We start from the raw sequence: 6448 nt of genomic DNA on the forward strand, positions 1-6448 counted from the left end.
CTTTGTGACCCCATGGACTGTATAGCCCACCAGGCTCCTCTGTCCATGGGATTCTCCAGACAAGAATACTGGAGTGGGTTGCCATTTCCTTCTCCAGGGGATCTTCCTGACCCAGAGATTGAACCCAGGTCTCCTGCTTTGGCAGGCGGATTCTTTACCACTGAGCCACCAGGGAAGCCCTCAGAGATGTTTACCTTGCTTTGGGACAGACCCGCTCCCTCCATCACTTTTGACACATGGATTTCTGGATTGCACGAACCTTTTCTCCTGACTAGAGTCTTGGGATTCTGCAGCCCAAAGTTGGTAAAACCAAGGATACAGCCCGCTCTCTAAATCCCTCCTTAAGAAACGTATTTATTTCTGTCTGAAAGTGCTACAGGTTACTCAAGAAGCCTGGTAATTATAGAAGGCAGCTCTAGTGAAGTGGAAGAAACCCCGGGGCTGGAATTCAAGAGTCTTATTCACTCAACAAACACTTGCTGAGGCCCTGGTGTAAGCAAGGCAGCGTTCGGTACAAGATAGAATATGCACGTGGTGCTCAGTCGTATCCAACTCTTTGCGCCCCCAGACTGTAGTCCACTAAGCTCCCGGCCGTGGAATTTTCCAGGCAAGAATATTGGAGTTGGTTGCCATTTCCTACTCCTAAGGATCTTCTTGACTCAGGGATCGAACCCTTGTCTGTTGCGCCTCCCGCACTGGCAGGCAGATTCTTTACCACTAGTGCCACCTGGGAAGCCCCCACAAGAAAGAATCACTGAAGACCAAAGACACCAGGAGCTCTGCTTTCGAGTCCACCCACCACGCCTAGCACAGGACTGGCGTATAGCTGCTCTCCAACAGATGTGTGTTGAACCACATTAATCTTGCCACTAACCGATTTCCCTCTTCAGGCTTCAGACGCCACCTCTTATTTTTTTTAAAGTGACTTAGAGCCACACTTCTCAAACTTTAATGTGCAAACCCATTCCCCGGGGACCTTGCTAAGATGCAGAGTCTATCAGCAGGCATGGCAGAACCTAGGAGCTGCCTTTCTAGCAAGCCTCCTGAATCGTTGGTCCACGTACCCTACTTTGAGTAGCAACGAGTGAGATGATCTCTCGGGGGGAGATTCTGGCTACCACTCTACCCTTTGGAATTGTGGAAAACACTAGAGACTCTAAGTGTGGAAGGAAGTGTAAAAGGAGCAAAGTGAGCTGGGCGTGGCGCTGGGCTGGATCCAGGTTAGTGGAAGCTTCTGCCCGAAGCCGGCAGGAAAGGCCCACTCTTTTGTTACAGCACACAAACAAAGCTTTCGGGGTCTGTAAAAAGCATCAGGCATCATCTTGCCGGCTCGGAAGGCTCTATCTCTTAATGATTCTTCCTGTTTTTCTCAGCCTGATCCAAGAGAATGAGAAAACAGCCCCAGTGAAGGTCAGCAGAGGTCAGGGAGGTCCCTGGAGAGGCTGCTTTCAGTGTACACGTGGGGAGAGAAGGCAGCTGGAGGCCCTACCCCAGCCCAGCCCGGTTCTAGCCTGACGCCTTGCTCATCCAGCCCCATGCCAGAGCATTGGGGTGACAGGGGACCCGGGATGGGGAGCCCTGCTCCAAGTCAGTGCCATTCAAGTCCACACTCGTTACAACTGCTGCGCGTGCCAGTGGGCCAGGCGCCTCAGATGACGCAGCATCGACAGAGTCAGGGCCTGCCAGGAGCTCGTGTCTGTAAGGGGATGAGGGTATCCGTGGAAGACAGACTGCAGCACAGAACATCACCAAGGACACGCCTAAGAGACCCACAGGTGGCACAGAGATTTAGAGAGCTGCAATCCCAATTGCAAATATGCAACCTGCTTTTCTCAACCAAAAAAAGAGAGAGAGCATCCCAGCATTTTGGCCCACACACAAACATTTCCGGAATGATCTCTTACATCTGGACTCAGCAGAGTACTTGATAACATCTGTCAGGCCCTGTCACAACATTCGATTTTAAACACAAATTTCCCACTCTGCTCGGTGTTATGTGGCAGCCTGGACGGGCGGGGAGTCTGGGGGAGAACGGATACATGTGCATGTCTGGCCGAGCCCCTTTGCTGTTCACCGAAAATTCAAAGAGATGCAGAGAGGTGTTGCCTTAAAGGCATCAAGGGAAGCATCACGAAGGGCGCATTTGAACCCTGAAGGTGGGTAGGGGGTCCTCAAGGAAAGATGGAAATGAGAATATTCCAAGTCAGGGAAAAACAGGAGAGAAGGCGCAGAGGGGAACTTCAATGCTCGTTCAGGGTGGAATCCAGGGTGACTAGAGCTCATGGGAAAACTGGCGGTTAAGAGAGGCTGAGAGCCAAGGGAGGATTCTCATCACTAAGGCCCAAGTCTCTCTTCCCCTAATAGTGTCTGATAGAAGCCCACATACACGCACACTTACCTGGCCAACTTTTAGGACTCTACCTGTAAACAATGATACTACATGCATATGTACAATGGAATATTACTCCGCCATAAAAAGGAGTGCATTTGAATCTGTTCTAATGAGGTGGATGATCCTACAGCCTGTTAGGCAGAATGACGTCAGTCAGAAAGAGAAAAACAAATATTGTGTATTAATGCATATATATGGAACCCAGAAAGGTGGTTCTGAAGAACCTCTTTGCAGGGCAGCAATGGAGACACAGACAGAGGGAACAGACATGTGGATGCAGTGAGGGAAGGAGCGGGTGGGACGAACCACAGGAGTAGCATGGAAACATACACGTCACCACGTGCAGAACAGAGAGCCTGTGGGGGTTTGCTGTGCGACGCAGGGAACTCAAACCATCGCTCTGTGACAGACTAGAGGGCTGGGGTTGGCTGGGAGTCGGGAGGGAGGCTCACAAGGGAGGGGACGCATGCACACCTAGGGCCGATTGATGCTGGTGAATGCTTCTGCCATAGCAGAAGCCAATCCAATATTGTAAACCAATTATCCTCCAATTACAAACAAATTTTTGAAAAATGGCACCACAATGATCCCCAGCAATTCACTGGTCCAATAATTTTTAACTGAACCCTTAATATATGTGGAGCCACCATAGCTTAGCTGGTAAAGAATCTGCCTGCAATGCAGGAGAGCCCGGTTCAATTCCTGGGTGGGGAAGATCCACTGGAGAAGGGACAGGCTACCCACTCCAGTATTCTTGGGATCCCCTGGTGGTTCAGCTGGTAAAGAATCCGCCTGCAATGCGGGAGACCTGGGTTCGATCCCTGGGTCAGGAAGATCCCCTGGAGAAGGGAATGGCTGCCCACTCCAGTACTCTGGCCTGGAGAATCCCATGACTGTATAGTCCATGGGGTCGCAAAGAGTCGTACATGACTGAGCGACTTTCAGTTTCACTTAATATGTGTGAATCACCTTCCCAGGGACTCGAAATGCCATAGAGGGATAAACCAGACACTTTCCTGAGAGCTGGACAGACGACAGGTAACACAAGGTGGTAGGAAGGACACAGGACTGAAATCAGAGACGTCTGGGCTGCAAACCCTAGCTGTGCATTAAGCATGAACCATTTCCCGTCTCTGGGCCTTGCCTTCCACCTCCCTGCTGGGGGTGATCATACTTGTTGCACAGGATTGTTGTGGAAATGAACCTTTGGGGAAGGAACATCCCGTTGCGCCAGGCACACTGCAAGCATTCATTACCCATTTGCTCTGTCTTTGGTCACACAGAGAGGCACTGATTTCCAGGGCCCCACACTCCGCCTCGGCAGTTTGGAGACTCTGCGGCTCCTGTCACTGTGCCCAACCCCAGGGCCCTGGCATGTCCCAGCGAGGGGGGCTCTCCCCAGCCCTGGACAAAAAGTTCTCCGCCCCCCACCCCGGGGGTGGCCTGAGATGAGGCTGTTGGCTCAGGCAGCCGTTAATCAGGATGCCTGCCCGGCTGCACCAGGCACCGGGAGGCCAGGCAGTGTTCTGGCCGCTCAGCTGCCCCATGGGCATCCTCACCGCTCCACCGACCCGTTGCCATGGCAGTAACCCCCAGAGACAGCCAGGACTGGCCAGAGCCGAAGAAGAAGGTTCTGTTCCTCTGATTCAATCGGCCTCGATCTCGGTTCATGTCAGGGTCCCAGAGTGAGAAATCACAGGCAGAATTTAAATTGACTGAGCACTCCTTTTCAACCCTGAACCATCTGTTAAGCCCTTTCCACCTGTGATCTCATTCCATACTCACGATGACACTATGAAATAGGGATTCCCAGCCCCACCTAGCAGAACCAGAACCTGGGGTTCAGAGAGGTGAGTACTGATGTCACGCAGGTAGTCAGTGAAGCCAGGACACGACCGTGCCCCCCGGACCCTCACCCCAGGGTTGCATGACTCCAGAGCCTCTACAAGCTTCCCCAGAGCCAGCACCATCATCCTTCCCCCGGGCTTGAACGTTCCTGGAGCTCAAGGAGGCAGCTGCAGAGAACGGAGGCCCCGGGTCCTTCCGGGACCCCGAGGAGTCCTCAGGAACAAAGTCAGATGACTCTGACCACATGCCTCTCAGGCAGCTGCCTGAAAACATGTTTGGGAATTTCCTGATGCAAGCCCAATTTCAAATAGTCAGCCCGCTTTTCTCAAAAAAAAAGTGAAAATTACAACATTTTGGCCCCCACACCAACACGTCTCCAGAATGGTCTCTTACATCTGGACTCAGCACAGTATTGGATAATATCTGTCAGACCCTGTCACAACATTTGATTCTAAACACCAAGGTTCAACTCGGCTCAGTGTTGTGTGGCAGGCTGGATGGGAGGGGAGTCGGGGGGAGAATCTGCCTGAGTCCCTTTGCTGTCCCCTGAAAGTACCACAGCATTATCAGTCAGCTACACATGCTGTGCTTGGTAAGTCAGTTCAGTCGTGTCTAACTCTTTGCGACCGCATGGACTGTAGCCCGCCAGGCTCCTCTGCCCATGGGATTCTCCAGACAAGAATTCTGGAGTGGGTTGCCATGCCCTCCTCCAGGGGATCTTCCCAACCCAGGCAGGGATCGAACCTGCATCTCTTAAGTCTACGGCATTGGGAGGCGGGTTCTTTATCACCAGCACCACCTGGGAAGCCCATCAATCGGCTATACTCCAATACAAAATAAAAAAGTTAAAAGGAAAAAATCAAAAATAATTTAAAATAACAAAAAAAATAAATACCAAGGTCCTTATAGTTAGGCACAAGAAGTATCCTTCTTTCTGGTTTCAGCTGCCAGGCTCTGCCCCACTGGAGGCGCACGTCAGGGGTACCTGGGGATTCAGGCTTCTCCTTAAGCTCAGATGCTGGAAAACTCACCTAAAAAAGAGGGTGGCTCTCCTTCCCTGCCACCTGCTCCCTCCAGCGTGCCTGCTGACCTACTAGTCCCAACACTGGGCACCCAGGACGTGGGGATATCCAGCTGGTCTTGGTGGCCCGGGACATCTGGATCTTCTAACCCCAGGCCATGGCCAAGACCGGAGCCAAGCAGGCAAGGGGGCTGGGAAAGTGGCTGGAGGGACTTCTCCCAAACAAACACTTGTCCCACTCTGTAGGGGTCCGCAGATCCGTGTTTACGTGTGCCTAGACCAGTCCGTTAATGAATCAACTCCCCGGTGGTCTCTGGAGCCTTCACCCCTTGGGGCGTCGTTTTCCTTATCTATAAAATCTAAGAATCGGATGAGTTGATTTTTTTTTAAATTATTACTGGAGTAGAGTTGCTTTACATTGTTGCATTCGTTTCTGCTGCACAGCAAAGTATACATGTCTCCCCACTCTCTCGGATTTCCTTCCCATGTAGGGCAACACAGGACGCTGAGTGGGGTTCTCGCGGCTCCCCAGAGGGTCCCGCTAGTGGTCTGTTCATGCATCGATGGTGTCTGTGTGTCAGTCCCAGTCTCCCAGTTTATCTCATCGCCCCCTTCCCCCTCGGTATCCACACGCTCGTTCCCTATGCCTGTGTCTCTTTCTCTGCTTTGTTAACAGAGGAGTTGATGTCCAAGGCTGCTTCTTGCTCTGGCACTTTCTGACAGGAGGATCTACCTTGAAAGAGCAGGAGAGAATGCTGGCTCCACTCCACAGGCCTGGGCACCCGGCCCCCCAACCCTGCCTCTGAGCCTCGGCTTCCTCAAGCTGACATGCCCTGTCCCTCATGGCCTGCGTGCATTCCAGCAAATTCCAGACCGGGCACCTCCTGACCACCACCTCCACCTATCAGGCCTCCCTGATCTCCTGCAATAGCCTCTGAGGAGAGGGGTACAGCGGCAGCCGGCGCCTCCTCCCTCCGCCCGTTCTCCTCCAGGCCTCCAGGGGGGTGTTTCTACGGGACTCCCTGCTGGTCCGGGGCTAGGACTCCACGCTCTCAGTGCTGAGGGTCCAACCCCTGGTTGGAGAACCAAGATTTCACAAGCTGCATGGTGCAGCAAGAAAAAGAGAGAGGGAGAGGGTGATGTTTCTTTTCAAAACACAAACCTACTCCTATTAGCATCCCGCTGAT

The sequence above is a fragment of the Giraffa tippelskirchi genome, chromosome 11 (assembly GCF_054371585.1).
Source record: "Giraffa tippelskirchi isolate mGirTip1 chromosome 11, T2T-mGirTip1v1.2.pri, whole genome shotgun sequence".
NCBI lineage: Eukaryota > Metazoa > Chordata > Mammalia > Artiodactyla > Giraffidae > Giraffa > Giraffa tippelskirchi.